General features: G+C 38.1%; 1 protein-coding gene and 1 non-coding gene across 15 annotated transcripts in view; one reads left to right on the plus strand and one right to left on the minus strand.

Moving 5' to 3' along the window:
- IKZF2 (IKAROS family zinc finger 2) overlaps positions 1 to 20069 on the plus strand; it is a 192698-nt gene that overhangs the window by 65780 nt on the left and 106849 nt on the right. The gene's annotated exons all lie outside the window — the stretch shown is intronic.
- LOC132539624 (U6 spliceosomal RNA) lies at positions 1332 to 1439 on the minus strand. The gene has a single exon (XR_009550962.1). It is a non-coding gene; the product is annotated as a U6 spliceosomal RNA (small nuclear RNA).

A 20069-nucleotide genomic window follows, 5' to 3' on the forward strand; every position in this document is an offset into this window, starting at 1 on the left:
AATCTTTTATAAAATTCATTAGTGTAGCCATCTGGACCTGGGCTTTTGTTCTTGTGGAAGCTTTTGATTACTTTTTCAATTTCTGTGCTAGTGACTGGCCTGTTAAGCTTATTTACTTTCTCTTGTGTCAAGCTTGGCAGTTGGTATGGCTCTAAGAATGTGTCCATTTCTTCTAAGTTGTTGAATTTATTTCCATATAAATAAATATCTATAATACTCTTGTGTGATACTTTGTATCCCTGCCTCACTGATGTAGTATCTCCTCATTTATTTCTGAGTAATTTTTTCTACAGCTTTCTCTCTTTTTCTCTTAATGAATACAGTTATTGGTTTACCTATTTTATTTATCCTTTCAAAGAACCAGCTCTTGGTTTCATTAATCTTCCTGATGACCTTATTGTTTTCTATTTTATTGATTTCTGCTCTGATTTTAACTATTCCTATCTCCTGCTGATTGTTGGATTTCTCTGTTGCTCCATTTCTAGTTGGTTCAGTTAAGTTTTTAGATGGTTTATTAGTGATTTCTCCTCTTCATTAATGTGGGCCTGTGTTTTTATGTACTTCCGTCTCAGGAGTGTTTTTGCTGTATCCTACGGGATCTGATAACTGATTTCTTCATTTTCATTGATATCCAGGAAATTCTTAATTTCTTTTTTGATTTCTTCAGTGACCCATATGTTATTCAGAAGCATGCTGTTTTAGTCTTCTGACTTTGGGGAAGTTTCTTTTCTTTTTTATGGTTGCTTTCTAACATCATAATGTTTTGGTCTGAGAAGATGTATTTTATGAGTTTAATATTCGCATATTTGTTGGAGCTGTATTTGTGAACCAGCATATGATATGTCAATCCTTGTGAAAGAACCATGTGTACTTGAGAAGGATGTATATTCATTTCCTTTGGGATGGAGAGTTCTGTATCTATTTGTTAGGTCCATTTTGTGTATGTCTTCATTTAAGACCACTACTTTCCTGTTTTTTTTTTTTTTGTCAGTTGACCATTCTGTAGTGTCCATCTCTATCTTTCTTTACCTGAAAGTGTATTTTATCTTAGAACAGGATTGATTTTCCTGCTCTTTTCTATGTTATTGTGTTGGAACATCTTTCTCCATCCTCTCACATAAAGCTTCTATTTATCTTTTCTTTGAATGTATATTTCCTGGAGACATGTGACATATGAATTGTGTTCTTTAAACTATCTTTCTGCTCTGAGTCTTTTGACAGGCGTTTTTAGGCCATCTACACTTAGGGTGATTGTTGCTGTATATGGTTGATATCTATTCCAGTTTGTTTTAAGCTTTTTTTTTTTTTTTTACTTTTATTAGTGAATTAATATTGGTTTATAAAACTTAAGGTAATTTGGATGTCATCTTTGTGCAGGGGCCATGCTAACCTTCTCTTTATAACTTCAATTTTAGTATATATGCTGCCAAAGTGAGCATGGTTCTTGATTCTTTTCTCATTTGGTTCTATCACTTTGTGTGGATGGATTTCTTTTATTTATTTATTTATTATTTAAGAAAGGATTAATTAACAAAACCATAGGGTAGGAGGGGTACAACTCCACACAATTCCCACCACCTAATCTCAATATCCCACCCCCTCCCCTGATAGCTTTCCCATTCTCTATCCCTCTGGGAGCATGGACCCAGGGTCATTGTGGGTTGCAGAAGGTAGAAGGTCTGGCTTCTGTAATCTTCCTCACTGAACATGGGCGTTGACTGGTCGGTCCATACTCCCAGTCTGCCTTTCTCTTTCCCTAGTAGGGTGGGTCTCTGGGGAAGCGGAGCTCCAGGACACATTGGTGGGGTCTTCAGTCTAGGGAAGCCTGGACGACATCCAGATGACATCTGGAACCTGGTGACTGAAAAGAGAATTAACATGTGAAGTCAAACAAATTGTTGAGCAATCATGGACCCAAAGCATGGAATAGTGGAGAGGAAGTGTTAGGGGGGTCCTCTCTGCAAACTCTAGTGCACTTCTGCTTTCAGGTATATATTTTGCAGTAGTTTATGGATACATGTGAACATATGCTCTCTCTCACAGAAACTGGTGTATATCTAGGTTTTGGGACTTTGTTAGAAAGTGAACCACCTGAGATGGAATTAGAGTATACTATGAAAGGAAAGGTCTCACGCGAGTAATGAAGCTGAAGGGTTGTCATTCCAAACGTGAAGACTTTGGACGCAGTCTGAAGTGAAGCATGTTGAGGTGGCAATCGTTGCGTTGGTTAGGTTGTGATCGGCAGATGGAATATTATTTGATATGGAATGGGAGAGCATACGGGAAAGTGGGCCCTATCCAAGGGTTCCAGGACTGGGGGAAGTAGGGGCTCTATAGTGGAGATGTGAGGTTCCTGCTGTCTTAGGGTTCAAAAAGACAATCGATAGTTAATGTTATCATCACATTATTTGGTAATTGGGTTAACTTTGAAAAACCCTTTTGTTAGGGTTTGCTGTATAGTACCCAGTATCTTGTATATAGCTGTGCTATTGGTTGCTTCTGATCTACTTGGTGTAGGCTTTTGAGAGAGACTGCATATCAAATACACAGCCAATATATTGAAAAGATTCAGTTTGTGTTTTGAAAAACTTCGAGACATACAGTTGATTTTCCCCCTCTCGTATTAATTAACTAGTGATTTATATGACTACATTTTACTAGGAGTGTACATAAACACCATTTCCACCACCGAAAGACTGTGACCCATCCCTCCCACCCACTCCCACCCCCCACTGTCCCAGGAAGCTGTATGTCTGTCTACCCCTCACCACAGGGTTTTTACTTTGATGCCCTACTTACAATTTGGTCAGGTCCTGCTTTTAGTTTCCCTTTCAGATCTTCTTCCTCAACTTCTGTTGATGAGTGGGATCATCCGATACTCATCTTTATTTTTCTGACTTAGCTCACTTAACATAATTCCTTCTAGCTCTGTCCAAGATGGGTCAGAGAAGGTGGGTTCATTGTTCTTGATAGCTGCATAGTATTCCATTGTGTATATATACCACAGCTTTCTCAGCCACTCATCTGGTGTTGGGCACCTGGGTTGCTTCCAGGTTTTTGCTATTATGAATTGTGCTGCTGTGAACATAGGAGTACACACCTCTTTTTGGTTGGGTGTTATGGAGTCCTTGGGGTATAACCCCAGGAGAGGAATTACTGGATCATATGGAAGGTCCATGTCTAGCCTTGTGAGAGTTTTCCAGACTGCTCTCCACAGAGGCTGTACCAATTTACATTCCCACCAGCAATGTAAAAGGGTTCCTCTGTCCCCACAACCTCTCCAGCCTTGCTGCTGTCCTTTTTGATGTATGCCATTCTTACAGGAGTGAGGTGGTATCTTAGTGTTGTCTTAATTTGCATTTCTCTGACAATCAGTGACCTAGAGCAGTTTTTCATATGTTTGTTAGCCTTTTGGATCTCCTCTGTAGTGAATGTTTTGTTCATATTCTCTGCCCATTTAGGGATGGGGTCATTTGCTTTTTTGGTGCTAAGTTTGCTGAGCTCTTTATATATTTTGGTGATTAGTTTCTTGTCTGATGTATGGCATGTGAAGATCTTCTTCCATTCTGTGAGGGGTCTCTCTGTTTGTTTAATAGTTTCTTTGGATGTGCAGAAGCTTTTCAATTTGATGTAGTCCTGTTGCTTTAGTCTTCCTTGCAATTGGGTTTGATTCATCAAAGATGTCCTTGAGGTGTAGATGGGAAAAGTTTTTTACCAATGTTTTCCTCTAAGTATTTGATTGTTTCTGGTCTGACATCTAGGTCTTTGATCCATTTGGAGTTGATTTTTGTTTCTGGTGAGATAAAGTGGTTCAATTTCATTCTTCTGCATGTTACAACCCAGTTTTCCCAGCACCATTTATTGAAGAGAGCCTCCTTTTTAGATTTAATCCTTTGGGCCCCCTTATCAAAGATTAGATGTCCATAGGTGTGGGGATTTATTTCTGGGCTTTCAATTCTGTTCCACTGGTCTGTGTGCCTATTTTTGTTCCAGTACCATGCTCTTTTGATGATGATGGCTTTATAATATAGTTTAAGGTCTGGAAGTGTGATGCCTCCATTTATGTTTCTTTTCCTCAAGATGGTTTTGGCAATTCTAGGTGTTTTCAGGTTCCAGATAAATGATTGTAGTGTTTGTTCTATTCTCTTAAAGAAGCTTGGTGGAACTTTGATGGGTATTGCATTAAATTTGTATATGGCTCTGGGGAGAATATTCATTTTGATGATATTTATTCTTCCAATCCATGAGCATGGGATATCTTTCCATTTCTTTGTATCAGTTTCTATTTCCTTGAGCAGCGACTCATAGTTTTCAGCATACAAGTCTTTCACTTCTTTGGTCAACTTTATTCCTAGGTATTTGATTGATTTTGCTGAAACAGTAAATGGGAGTGATTTCTGGATGTCTTCTTCTTCAGATTTTGTGTTTGCATAAAGAAATGTCACTGATTTTTGTACATTGATTTTGTAGCCTGATACCTTGCTATATTGCCTAATAACTTCCAGTAGTTTTCTGCTGGATTCTTTAGGTTTTTCTATGTATACTGTCATATCATCTGCAAATAGTGAGAGCTTGACTTCTTCCCTTCCAATCTGTATCCCTTTGATTTCTTTCTCTTGCCTGATTGCTATGGCAAGAACTTCCAATACTATGTTGAAGAGTAACGGTGACAGTGGACAGCCCTGTCTAGTCCCAGTCCAAGTTCTGCTTGATGTTTCCTTCTTTTTCAGTTTCTTCTTCTTATTATTATTATTTTTTATTCAATAATGATCAACAAGATTGTGGAATAAGAGAAGAACAATTCCATACAATTTCCACCACCAGAACACCAGACAGAGAGTCAGAATTTGAGAAGGAAGAGAAGACAGAGAGGGAAAGATACAGAAAGACACCCGCAGCCCTGCTTCACCATTCACAAAGCTTTCCCCCTGAAGGTGGGGATCAGGGGCTTCAACCCAGGTCCTTACACATTGTAACATGTGTGCTCCACCAGGTGTGCCACGACCCAGCCCCAATATGACCTGGTTTTTTAAGCCTCATTTTATTGTGTGGTATAGGATTTTCATTTTTCTTTTTTTTTAGTTATTGAAATTTCAAAAAAAAACCCGATACATTATTTCTTGTTAATAAATTAGTTAGTATTTGCCACCAGAGCTATTGCTGGGTTTTTGTGCCTGCATGTCTCCACAGCTTCTGGTAGCAACTTTTCCCCTTTTGCTTTCAATTTGATAGAGGTTGAGAGAAAGAGATTGGGAGAGACAGAGAGGGTCACTACTTGTTGATTTTTCCCTCTCTAAGTAGGGATCAGTGACTTGAACCTGGGTCCTTGCACATGGTAAAGACTGCACTCTATTAGCTACGCTCCATCAGTCATCACGTGGTCCCTACTTAATTTATTTTTATTTGGGGTGAGGGTGTGCTGCTATCTTACACATGCATGATTTCAGTGTTCCTGGGATGAGGTTTTCATGCTTGTTATTTTATATATAAATATGTAATTAGAGGATAAGGGAAAGGGGAGAGAGAGAGAGACAGACCAAGACTGAGGAGGGAGAGACCATTGTGCTTCTGCCAGTCCCCTGGCCCTCCCATGCTCTGGCCATCAAAATTTGAACTTGTAGAGGAACTGCAAGGTAAGCCATATTCCCTACTGAGTGAGTTATCTTCTGCTCCTCCCCCCTCTGATAAACAGTAATTCAAAAAAATCTTTCATGAGAAAAAGAAGGGAAAGGAGGGAGAGAGAGGGAGAAAGAGGAAGAGAGAGAGAGAGAGAGAGAGAGAGAGAGAGAGAGAGAGAGAGAGAGAGAGAAACAGAACACTAACTCATTTCTGACATATGATGATGCTGGGGACTGAACCTCAGGCATAAAAGTCTGGTGTGGTACCCAAACACTCTCTGCCTAACTTCTCTATTCTCTTAAAAATATGCAACTATTGACATATATTATGCCAGGAATAGACAAAGGAGAGGTGCAGTAACAACATCCACATTTGTCATGATAAATAGTAAACCATCCCAGCTCATTTTTTTTTATGCTTCATGTAATAGTCAGGCACTCTGCTGCACTCTACATATGAATTTAAATTTTGTCTTATTTCCACATTCTCTTTATGCTTCAAGAGCTTATTACCTTAGCTCCAGCCACATAAAAGTTGGTCAACTTGATACCTTAACAACTGCTTACATTACCACACATTGACTTTTCCTGGGTACACAAAGTGATCAGTTATTTCTGGGATTACACATCCATTCTGTTGAAAAGATGTCACTCACAAATTCTTGCTAAAATAATGAAAATAACCATAACATTAAAAATATGTACTACAATGTGCTTCCCCCACCACCTTAAAAAAAAAAAAGGTGAAAAATTTGTGTAGGAAGTTGAGATGGATGTATGGTCTGGTTCTTCCTGTTGTCTAAAAGAGTGACACTATTCTCCTAAGGGATGATTTTAGGAGAATAGTGTCACTAGTAACTGGTCATGGATCAGTTGTCTTAACTAGCACATTTATTTGTTAAGGGAGGAAAAAAATCCCAAGTATTTTCTATCCTGTAAGACAGAACTAGAAAGCGAACAAAGTGATAAGAATGTTCCTCTCTACTTTAGTTTATGCTGAATGACTTGATTGTCACTTCTACTGTGATTAGCATTCTTGGGCCATGTATGGAACATGTATACTTTATTTCACATGTGATAGGATTCGAAGGCTCCTGAAAGGTACTTTGAAAAGCACAGGATTATTCACCTGCTGCCTGGTTTTAGCCTCCGATATTGGGGTCTTAAAGTTCTTTTCACTGGTTGACATTCAGCATTTTTAATTATTGTTTTTAAAAGTAGAATATAAATTAAATTTGTATTTAGGAAAGGCCCTTTTCCACGACATTTTGGCTTTTGTAATCTCAGTATCATTTTCATAACTGACAGTTACCAGGAAACCTATGAAGAAAGCTTATAAGCTTTATAAACGTTCTTTTTCTAGTGTGCTCTTTTTAAAATATTTTATTTATACCTTTTTCTTTTGCCTCCAGGGTTATTGCCGGGGCTCCATGCCTGTGCCACGAATCCACTGCTCCTGGAGGCCATTTTTTCGCTTTTGTTACCCTGGTTATTTTACCATTGTTGTGGTCATTATTATCGTTGTTATTGATGTTGTTGTTATTGGATAGGACAGAGAGAAATGGAGAGAGGAGGGGAAGACAGAGAGGGGGAGAGAAAGGTAGACATCTGCAGACCTGCCTCACCACCTGTGAAGTGACTCCCCTGCAGGTGGGGGCCAGGGGGCTCGAACCGGGATCATTCCACAGTTTGTTGCAAGTCCTTGCGCTTTGGCCATGTGCGCTTAACCCACTGCGCTACAGACTGACTATATATATATAAATATATATATATATATTTTTTAAATGAGTGATAGATACAGAGAGGCAGAGAAACTGGAGCTCTCTCTGCTCAACTCTGATTTATGGTGTTGCTGGGGATTGAGTTTAGGACCTCAGAGCCTCAGGCACTGAAGTCTTTTGTAAAACCATTATGCTGTCTCTGCAATACTTTTAGAGTATTTTATTATTTTTTTTACTTTACCAGAGCACTGCTCAGCTTTGGCTTATGGTGGTGTGTAACACTGAACCTGGGATTTTGGAGCCTTGGGCATGGGAATCTCTTTGCATAACTATTATGTTATCTACCCCCACCTCTAGAGTATTTTTAAGGCCAGTTGGAGTGAAGGTGTCTAAGATTTGAGAAACAGTAAGAAAGGCTGGTTTACAAATTGCATTTTATCTTTCCCTCTAATGTCCATCAGAATACTGCTCTAAATCACCAATGAAAACATTTTTTTTTCCAATTTAAAATATATTTTTCTCTTTAAATCATTGTCTTATCAATCTCCAGGGCATACCCCAGGGGAACCCATGGCCAGCCCTGGCTCCTACTGCCACTCTCCCAATTAAGCTTGGCACAGATTGAGGAGAGGCTGGCCCCTCCCCCAACACTAATATCTCCTTCATACAAGGCAGTGGATGAGGACAGATCATTTTACCTTTCCCTCTAATGTCCATCAGAATACTGCTCTAAATCACCAATGAAAACATTTAATAGTTTCCAAGATTTTAAGTCATCTGGAAGGAGTGAAGTGATTTACTGATAAGTCAAAATTATTATATATATATATATATATATATATATATATATATATATATATGTAAGATTCTTTTCTCCAATTTAGTTTTATTATTTTTCTCAGAGGTAAGATTTGTGTCACCAGTAAAGGGTAAGAGAAAGTGGGAAAGAGGTGAGAAGAGAGTGAGGTAGGGGTAGAGAGAGGGAGAGAAAACAAGAGACAGAGCGAGGAGCTAGACAGAGGACTAGGAGGTTAACACTAATAAAGCTCCTAGTTCATCTCTTTAGGTAAGATCTGTGTTGTCAAGTTATTTACATTAGTGCCAAAACTTTTATGAACTTGTGTTAAAACAATACAAGACAAGAGCTATATAATAAACATCGTATAGTCTACTTCTAAAATTTTCAACACATTATTACTGAGTTTGTAGACTATTAGGGCATTTCTAACTCCATTCAAGTATATAGCACATTAAAAAAATACTACTTGAAATAGCATCAGATTTTGTTAAAGTTGCCTAGTGTTCTAAAATTTATTATAGTTACATTAGTGTGAGCAACTTCATGTAATGATTTGAATATAATCTTATAAGGTTGCTAGTTGGTTGTTTCCTGTAGTTTGCTTTGTGACTTTTCTAGTTTAAATTCACTTTACTGTTTTGTGCTAAACTAGTATAAAATCTAGTTCTTTTCATTCTCTAATCTTTCAAGGTAATGCATTAAACGTGTAGGTTTTGTGAATGGGTCAATATGTTATTCTGCCAGTCTTACTGTTTTTAGTCTATCTGTTTTAAATTGACATCATTTAAAATGTCCTCAATAAGAAAATGATCTTTTTTTTAAATTAGTATCCATCATTCATAAAATCAAGTTATGTTTAAAATGCTTCTACTTAGTATGCTGTAGACAAATACGTGTTTTCTAACAGTCCACTCGAACATAAATATAGAAATTGTCTGTTATAACTTTCGTACCAATTTGACAGAATGATAAAAAGCAGAGAATTGTAGTCTGTATTTTTCACCTCGCTATTATTGCTTTATGTACATGTATTTATGACATGTTCAGAATTTTTAAAAAATGGTTGGAAAGATCAGTTAATATTTTAAATGCTATACATGAAAAATAAACATATCTTAGACTAACATATATTCCTAGCCTATTTGTGATGGTTATATATAACTTTGCTAAAATGAAATAAAATTGAAAGCTAACTCTTTATTGCATCTAGTGCAGCAGAACGTTTGCTTATATGCCCAATAGCAATCATTTATTAAGCACTTACAATTTCTCAACTGTAGAAGAGTTGCACTATCTGTGTTGTAAAAAATATAGTAGGGTAGGTTGAATATTAATCTTGTTTTAAGATGTGGATATACTGGTTTTTGTCAGTAAAGTAACCTTTTAAGCAATTTATATAGTTACAAAGAATTATATAATTAGCCACATGTTAAATGCATAAATTGATTAAGCAATTACTAGTACAGATCCTGGTATATATTTTACATTTACAAACTTCCAAAGTTTAAATGATCATTTAATTTTTCCCAATAGGTAAATTTTCTATAATTTATAAATTATGTTTGTAGGCTTGTATGAACATATTCTGTTTGTAGGCTTGTATGAACATATTCTTTTTTTAAAAATTTTTTAAATATTTATTTTATTTATTTATTCCCTTTTGTTGCCCTTGTTGTTTTATTGTTGTAGTTATTATTGTTGTTGTCATTGTTGGATAGGACAGAGAGAAATGGAGAGAGGAGGGGAAGACAGAGAGGAGGAGAGAAAGACAGACACCTGCAGACCTGCTTCACCGCCCTTGAAGCGACCCTCCTGCAGGTGGGATGAACATATTCTTACATGGGTGGCAGAATGGTAGTTAATTTCCCTTTCAGGTTGTAGAATGTAACTAATTGAATACATAGTGTGTGCTGTCTTCTGTGAGCATATGTGATTTTAATACTTGCAGTCATTGTATGACAGTGAAATAGAGGTCACATCTTTATTTCATAGATGAGAAGCCTTGTTGAAAAAATTTCAGGGCCCTAGCAACTGGCAAAGGTTCTCAGCCTACAAAGTTCCTATAAAAAATGAAAAATTTTAAAAGAAATAATTTGTTACAGTTAGGTGGCCATCAGGAACATTTGACAGAATTCAGGATATCACATAGAATTGCATAATTCTACATTTCTTTCCTAGAAGAAAATGGGGGAAGGAATTATTAGGCAATTCTATGTGATAGGATAGGAGACCATGATGTTTTTATAATTTAGATTCCATATATATATATATTTTAAATTTTATTTATTTATTTATTTATTTATTTATTTATATATATTTCTTTAACCAGAGCACTGCTCATCTCTGGTTTATGGTGTTGCAGGGATTGAACCTGGGACTTTGGAGCCTCAGGCATGAAAGTCTATTTGCATAGCCATTATGCTCTCTAGCCTCTGCCCTAGAGAGCATAATGGCTATGCAAATAGAGATACTTAAAAATAGAAAGAGGAATCCTCAAGTATTGACACATCTTTAGGAGTAAGTTAGTAAAGGAAAGTAAGTTGAGACAATATATTTGAGTAGTTTTAAAGTCTATCAACTAGCTGATTACTATCAACTAATGATAAATAGAACATCTTAAGGACATGTATTCATGTTATAGTTGCTACTGTTTAAAAGGTAGAATCTCAAATAGAAATTTGATGATTTAAAAATGCATATATTTATTTATTTTTGCTTTAAAGTTTTTTAAAATTTGTTTTTATGAAAGAAAGAGCGACACACACACAGAAAAAGATATGCACACAGAAAGAGACCAGAACACTATTCAGCTCTGGCTTTTTGGTGGTGATAGGGATTGAATCTGGGACCTCAGAGACTCAATCATGAAAGTCTTTTGCATAATCATTTTGCTATTGAATATCTTCTCAGGCCATTATTGTCTCTTTGAAGAGATATAATTTGGGACTGCCAGAGTGCATCTTGGATTATTATATCTTAAATTGCCACTAGGATTATCACTGGGGCTCAGTGTTTCCATGATGAATTCGCTCCTGGTGACCATCCCCCCTTTGTTTTTCTTTTCTTCTCCTTTTTTCCCTTTTGATAGAAACAAAGAGACATTGAGAAAGAAGGGGGAGATAGAGAAAGGGAGGAATTTGGGTGGGGATAGATAACACAGAGGCAGGCAAGGCTAAATAGCATAATGGTTATGAAAAGAGACTCTCATGTCTCTTGCCTGAGGCTCCAAAGTCTCAGGTTCAATCCTCTTCTTCTTCTTCTTCTAGCGTTTGCCCTTCTTCCTCAGCCAGTCAACAGCGTCAGGTTGAGCCTAATGTAAAGTTTCGAGACCTCCTTTGAATCTGGAGAGGTGGCAGTCGTTGACTATGTGGGTCATAGTCTGTCTGTAGCCGCAGGGGCAGTTCGGGTCGTCTCTGGCTCCCCAGCGATGGAACATAGCGGCGCACGGGCCATGGCCTGTTCGATACCGATTGAGGAGGGCCCAATCATAACGTGCTAGGTCAAAGCCGGGTTGACGCTTGCAGGGGTCTGTGATGAGGTGTTTGTTCTTTACCTCAGCTGACTGCCAACTCTGTTTCCAAGAGTCTGGAACAGAGAAGTTCAGTGTAGGCATAGGAGACCAGATTGGGTGACGAGACGTCAAGCGTTGGACAGGGTGGGCGAAGATATCTACGTACATTGGCAGGTCCAGTCGAGCGTAGACGTGGGAAATGAACTTAGATGATGCCGCATCCCGACGAATATCTGGCGAGGTGATGTTGCTAAGAACTGGCAGCCATGGATCCGGGGTGGAACGCATGGTTCCAGAAATTATCCTCGTGGAGGAATATAATTTGGAATCGACCAAGTGGACATGGGGGCTATGGAACCATACTGGGGCACAGTATTCTGCAGTGGAATAGCATAATGCCAGAGAGGATGATCATAGTGTGGAAGCGCTCGTGCCCCATGAGGAGCTGGCCAGTCTTGCAATGATGTTATTCCTCGCGCCCACCTTTGCTGCAGTTTTTATGAGATGATCGTGAAATGACAGGGTGCGATCGAGAGTAACGCCAAGATAGACTGGCTGGGCTTCATGCCAGATTCTCGTATCGCCAAGCTGCACATTAAGCTCACGGGAGGCCAAGGCATGGTGTAGATGGAAAACAGATGATACTGTTTTAGCAGTGCTAGGGATTAGTTGCCATTTTTTACAGTAATCAGATATCAGAGACATGTCTTTCGTGAGTGTTTCCTCGAGGATGTCGAACTTGGATGCCTGAGTTGCACAGTAGATGTCATCGGCGTAGATGAACTTCTTTGAAGAAGTTTCTGGGAGGTCATTGATGTAAATATTAAATAGTGTAGGAGCCAGAACAGAGCCCTGGGGGAGGCCACTTGAGACAGGTCTCCATCTGCTAGACTTGTCACCCAGATGCACACTGAATCTTCTGTTTTGGAGAAGAAACAATATAGTGTTGGCCACTCATGGAGACAGGCATCCTGAGATCTTGACTAGGAGACCACGGTGCCAGACCGTGTCATAGGCTGCTGTGAGATCAACAGAGACAGCACCTGTCTTTAAATTCTTCTGGAATCCATTTTCAGTGTAAGTTGAGAGGGCCAGGGCTTGTTCGCAGGTAGATCTTCCTGGGCGGAAACCAGCTTGGGCGGGTGATAGGAATTTCTCTGTAAGAGGAGAAATACGTGACAGAAGCAGCCTCTCAAGGAGTTTGTAACACACGGAGAGGAGAGAAATTGGTCTATAGCTGGCGGCCAGTGTTGGGTCTTTCTTTGGTTTCAAAACCGCTATTATTTTCGCACGACGCCAAACTTTGGGCATAGACTCAGATTCCAAGATGTGGGACAGGAATGAAGCGAGCCACTTCTGTGCCGCAGGACCAAGGTTAAGAATGAGTTCTGGGGTGATGTTATCATAGCCAGCAGCTGTTCCCGGTTTAACCCTCTTCAAAGCATCTTCCAGTTCAGACAGTGTAAAGGGAGAGAGTTTTGGAGATGGACAAGATAACCGGAAGTGGGATGACCACTCGTGGGAAATTTCTCTTTTCCAGACTGGGTCGATCTTAGCACGTCCAACTTGAGTTAGGTGACTGGCCACTGAGTTTGGAGATACGGGAGGATGGGAGACGGGAGGGGGTTGGCTACCTGCACCCAGTCTGTGAAGAAGTTTCCAGGCCTTCTTACTTGAGTGGGTGAAGTTCAGACTTTCCGTGAGTTGTTGCCAGTGGGCTTGGCGTGCTGCATCCAGGGAGGCAATGAGATGGTCAGCCACACTGACCATCTGAGTCTGGGTCGCCCGACTCATCATACTGCTTTAGTAGTTGCTCGCATTCAGCATCAAGACAAGGCGTATAGTTAGCACGTCTCCCACGAGGAATGGCTTGGGAAGCTGCTTTGAAGATGCCTTGGCGGAAGCGCCTGAAGGAATCTTCAGAGGGGATAGAGTTAATTGGAATTGCAGGAATAGATTTGTTGGTAAGATCACTGAACAGACGCCAGTTTGCTTTCCGAAAGTTCCATCTTAGTTTCTCCGAGCACAGAATCAGTGGGAGCTGGAGACCAATGTGGATGATAGCTGAGCGGTGATGGCTGTGCGGGAAGATCTTGAGAACTTGTCTCGTAGCGGGAAAGGCTTGGCCATTGACTGTGCTAATCCAGCACAGGTCGGGTGATGAGTCTTTATTCCATCTAGCACTGTGAAAAGAGCCTGGCTGTTTGGGATCGTATAATAGGGAGAGGTCATTCGCTGAAGCCCAGTCGGCTAAGCTAGAGCCATCAGCATGAGTGGAGGAATATCCCCAGTCTTGGTGATGACTACTAAAGTCTCCAATGTAAAAGGCTGGGTGATTTGGGCTAGGCAGGACCTCATTATCCCATGAGGCACTGGGAGGCTTATATACTTTTACGTTTAATCCTCTGTACCACCATAAACCAGAGCTGAACAGTACTCTGGTCAAAAAAAAAAAAAGTGGGAGAGAGGGATAGAGAGAGAGTGAAAGGGTGAAAGGGAGGGGGACTAAGTGGTGGTGCACCTGGTTAAGTGCTCACATTACAGTGCACAAGGACCTGGGTTTAAGTCCATGGTCCCCACCCACAGAATGGGGGGGGGGTTGGTTGTTATTGGGGCGGGCGCTTTCGCAAGTGGTGTAGCAGTGCTGCAGGTGTTTCTCTGCTTCTCCCTTTCTTCCCCTTCCCTCTCAATTTATCTCTCTGTCTCTCTCTCTCCAATAATAACTAAATAAAAATAAAAATATTAAGAGATTTGATTAAAAAAAAGGAAAGGAAGAGAGACACCTCACCTGTAGCACTGCTTCACAATGAAAATGTATTTATTTTTAATGAAAGAGAGAACAAACCTCTAATTAGCCATCTATGGAACTTTCTTTATGTGAGGCAAGGGATCACACCCATGCAAGGTGGGCATGCAAGTCAGGCTCTCTACCTCTGAACAATCTTTCCAATCCCAATATATGACTTTTGGATAAAATCCCTGCTCTTTCTATGAATATAGTCATGGGTGATATATTTATAATATTTGCATCTAATAAAATAATACTGTATTCTGTTCCTTCTGCAATTTCTTCAGTAACCTTTTTTTTTTCTTTATCTTTTCAAATGAAAGGAATGGGGTGAGGAAGGGTAGCTTTCTTCATGTAGAGCCACCAAGTAAATGTATCTTTGGATCTTTGTCAACAGATGAGTAAAATTCAGTTGGCTTCCTGAATCCTTTTCTCAAATTCTATAATCCCACTAGTTCGTATTTAATTGGATTATGGATTAATTTTGATCAGTAGTCACATTGCCTGATAACCTTTGGACAACGTTTAAAGATTGAGGATAAAAACTGTCAAGGCAAGATGAGGTGACTGATTCCTGATTCTCTGCTGCCCTTGAAGGTATTGGATGATAGAGAACAAGTGCCTGCATGTGTTGGATTTTGTTTGTTGGATCCAGCTGCAGTAAAGAGACAACCAAGGTCACGTCAGCACCTTGGAAGGCTGGGAAGCTGGAACTAGAGCAGCTGAGCCTATCCCCAGACAAACAGGTTTTATCCAGGACAGAGTAAGAAGCATTTTGCTTGAGTCTCTTTATCCATCATCTAAGGCAGTCATTCACTTCACATTTATACCTTCTGTCTATTAGCTCTTGTGCTGGACAGATTCATTATGAAGACGTTATTCTTTATAGTAAAAAAAGCAATTACTAGTTTTAGACTTTGAAGTTTTTTTTTTCTTTTCGTTGCAGTAAGTATAGAAGATAATTAACTTTGTAATTAAGGTGACATGGTTTTAAGATCACATGGCAATACTAATGGCAACTCTTTGTTTATGGTGGCTATGGTAATGACTACCTTTTTTGGCTATCAGTATTTTGTGTAAGGTTAAATGTGGTGGCTGCTTTGGTAATGCATTTACATATTTACAGGTTATGTAATAGTAGCACTCAAACTTGATTCTAGAGTGAGAGATTCTTACAACTTATAAAAATGGACACTTGGATTCCAGAACTAACTGCTTCACTGTCTTCTGTTGTAGATTCTTCAAGTCATTTTACTACTATAACTATTTTTTTTAATGTGGTGTCAAGGAGTGAACCCAGGACTTGTGACTGCATGATACTGTGGTATCTCTGAGAGGTCTTAGTATCCCAACTTCCTATTTTATTTATTTCTTTATTTTTTCAGAGAGGATAGATAGTGAGGTAAAGAGAGACACCATGGCATGGCCTCACCATCCTTGGAGCTCCTGCTGGTGCTATTCATGTTGATGTGGTTTATGTGGTGTCAGTGCTACAACCCAAGGCTTTGCTCACAGCAGGGTTCACACTCGTGCTATCTTGATCACTTCATTTCCTCACTCCATAAATAAATCAGTTGTTACCAGCTCTGATTGTATAGATACTACCTAGGGAAAAATACTGATACTTCAATTCCACATCAGACTAATGTATTCAAGATCTTCAGAATTTAGGTTCAGGCATTGGCAATGGTTCCTTAATTTGCCTAATTTATCCTGATGTACAGTGAAATTCAAGAAACACTGGTAGAGAATGATATAGTTTGGAATTTTTCTGAGATTAATAACTGTCTATTAGCTTTTTAAAACATCTAAGCCACAAGTACTTTATACTTCACAGTATTCTTCATTTTTCCAACAGTGAGTTAGAAAAGGATCCTGTCCTACAAGGTAGTGGAGGAAAACCTAAGTTGGTGGTAGGAATGGTGCGTAGATACCTGCCACTGGATATGGAACTGTATTGTCCTATAAATCATTATTTCCTCCAATAAAGTGATCCTATACTGTGGCATAAGGTTGTTTGGTGATGGACAGAGTAAATAGGTCATTTGGTCATATTTTATCATAGTAAAGCTGCTGCTAGAGGAGAAAGGTCATGGGAAGAGGAAATAAAGTTTACAGAACATCTCTGTGTGTTATGTTCCAGGTTCTATAGTAAAATAACATTTAATTCAGGGATCACAAAGAAGTCAGAACTTGAGGAGGTTGTTAACTAAAATAATATTTCACTACTAGAATGTCATGGCTGACCCTAAAAGTTGCTTGAGTAACTCTATTATTTCACACAAAAGGTAAACATGAAAGTTTCTAGGTACTTAAAATATTAAATTGGGGGTGAAACTTGGTATTGAAAACATTGTATGACAGAAAATTTAAACATAATAAAGTAAAAATTTCCAAGAAAGAAAATTTATATTATACAAATTATACAGTGCAGCTTATATTACAACAAGGATGTAATTTATTAGAACTATTTGCTAATAAAAATATATTTAAACTATTCTGATCAGTTTACAATATGTCTGATTATTTGTAGTTTCTGCATATTTTAGAAGCACGGTAGTTAACTTGAACATCTAAACTGATTCCACAATTGTATTAATTGACACAATGAATCATCTTCTACATTGTCACTCTTGATTTTACTGCACATTCCATATATTATTTCATAGTCTTAAAATTTATAGACACTAATAGTCTAGTCTTTCAGAAATTGATATTTTATTGCATCTTTCAAAAAAATTAATCTTAGGAGGCAGGCTGGGAGTATGGATCGACCTGTCAATGCCCATGTTCAGCGGGGAAGCAATTAGAGAAGCCAGACCTTCCACCTTCTGCAACCCACAATGACCTTGGGTCCATACTCCCAGAGGGATAAAGAATAGGAAAGCTATCAGGGGAGGGGATGGGATGCTGAGTTCTGGTGGTGGGAAGTGTGTGGAGTTGTATCCCTCTTATCCTATGGTTTTGTCATGTTTCCTTTTTATGAATAAAAAAAAAAGGAAAAAAGAACAAATATTTATTTCTATTTTCAGTAATGAAATAAAAATTAAAACAATGCAATTTCATGTCTCACTCATAATGTTAAGAAAAAAGACCGAGACTACTTTGATTGTGTTGCTATGACTTATAATATGATTGGTAACATTGATGTTGTCTCATAGTATTCATACTCAGAGATACCTCATTTAGGAAAGAGATCTTGTGGAGCCTCTATGACTCTTCATTGATCATTAATTTTGTACATTTCTCAGCTTGTGATACTTGACTATGTGCCTTATATATGTATATTCTCCCAAAATATCATGTTACTCTCATACATGAAACATTTATTATTCATTTATACATTTGTTCATAGAACAGAGCATTGATATATCCTAAAGTATTTGTCGAGGTCACAGATCTTCCTGGTAACATATTTATATTAAATTATTTGGGTGGATATATTTATTTTTGTAGTTTTAGGATGTTTTAATTCAGTGGCACTCATTTCATTGGTCAGGAATCATTGTATTATTTCTCTCTGACTGACATAAGAACTTACTTAGATTTAGGGCTAAATAACGGGGAATCATTTTCTCATCGTACTGGAGCCTGGGAGTCTGTAATCAAAGAACTGTATAGTGAGTTTGGTGAAGACATTCTTCCCAGCATAGCCTCATTTTCACTGTGGGTCTCACAGGGTGGAAGGAGATAATAACTACTCTGGTTCTTCTAAGAAGAACACCAACTCTTTTATAAAGTCTGCACACTCATAACTTAATAATTTCCCTCTTAGATAGGCCTTATCTTCAAATATGACCACTATTAGGAATTAGAGCTTCAATATATGTGCCTGGATTATTGTTCAGTCCACAATAATCAACATGCTTTTTTAACTACTCAGATGATTCTAGTTTATGTCTTAGATTGAGGATCACTTTTGTAAATGAATCTTTAGTTCATTAAATGATTTATTCAATGCAATCTTACATCATTTATATGTATATAATTTGATGATTTATTTTGGCCAACTTAAATTTACTTTATCCTAAAAGCTCTCTTTATATGCCTATGAATAATTTATTATAGTGTTAATTTACTTAAAGCCCTTGTCTACCACTATCCCATTTTTACTAATTTATCCCAATTAATTTCAGGTTTGAAGTTAAGCTTCATATTTCTAGTGGCCTTTAAGATGTTTAAAATAATTAGATCAAAGAATGGAGAACTCAGAAATCTAATATCTATTTCACTTAAATTTCTTATTTCTCATTTTTTTAGTGGGTCTGGGGTCTTGTGCATGATTTTATCACCCCAGCTATCTCTTCTCTTTATTTCAATAGAAAGAGGAAAAGACAGTGGAAGAGAGAGAGAGAGAGAGAGAGAGAGAGAGAGAGAGAGAGAGAGAGAGATTGACTACACTGTCAGAACTTCCTGCAGTGAGCAGAGTCTCTGGCCCTCAATTTGATTTTTTTCCCACAATATTTTTTTTTCTGTCATTAATATAACCATCTACTCCATATGGTTCTCCTCCAGGTTTGAAATCTTAGAATCATTTATTTTTCATTTAGTCTGTCCTCCAGTCTCTTACTGTTGGGGTTGTTGCAAAGTCATGACACATAGAAATACAGAAAAGTACATCACGACTTTTCTGACAATTCAATAACTTTCTTTGATATTTATCTTGCTTTTATCCTCTCTTCTCTCATCAAGTACTCCTTGTCTTATCTAGATTTTCTTTACCTTGGGCTGACATTCATCTAGCCCTCACAAGTACAGTTATACAAGTTGCTAAAGTACTAAAATGTTTTTGTAAATGTTGAGAAATAGTTTTTCCTCAAGTCATTTGAGTGTCTATACTCTATACATCCCAACAGTTTCACAAGTGTGTTGTTGCCTAATATGCTATTAGCTAATCTGTCTCAGTAATAGTCTCCATTTAGCTTCAGAAAGTAGTATCCTTAGTGGCAGAGTGGTAGCTATTCCAAGTACCCATTTGAATCTATGATATAGTCCCTTTGCTGTTGGTTGGGAAAACTGTAGCCTCTCTAGTGCACCAATTTATGTGATAGTTACATATATAAAATATCACTCTTGTCTTGCTTCAAACTTCATAATTGTATAGTAAGTTAGTAGACTTGCTACTTTTTAGTTTCTACTTTCCCCTCTAAAATGTTCATGATAGCTAGCTAAATCTCCCTAATTTCATCACTCCTCTGACCAAGCAATGGAAATTAGAACTCACTTCAAACCCTTTATCAACTAGCCTTTCTATTTTAACCTAATGGGCTATTCCATGTTAGTTCTCTCAATGGCCTAAGATTGATTTTCTCGCACAAGATGTTCTTACTTGCCTTTGTTCATTTTCACAATTCTGATATTCACTCTTTTGCCAGTCTTAAGTCAGACATTTCCCCAAATTTCCATCTTAGGTAACAGCTCCTGGAAACTTACACTGACTTCCCAAACTGTAATGATTTTCTTATCTTAACAGAAGTATGTAGATACAAACTATATCTACAGGTAGATATATAACATCATCTTAAGTATTATAAAGCTAGGAAGTTAGAGTTTGTGCATTGATGTTTCTCTTTAATTCCTGAAAATTTCTGTTTCTTTTCTGTAAAATCTTTGAAATTTAAAAAAGACTTCC

Source organism: Erinaceus europaeus, chromosome 7 (assembly GCF_950295315.1).
Source record: "Erinaceus europaeus chromosome 7, mEriEur2.1, whole genome shotgun sequence".
Lineage (NCBI taxonomy): Eukaryota > Metazoa > Chordata > Mammalia > Eulipotyphla > Erinaceidae > Erinaceus > Erinaceus europaeus.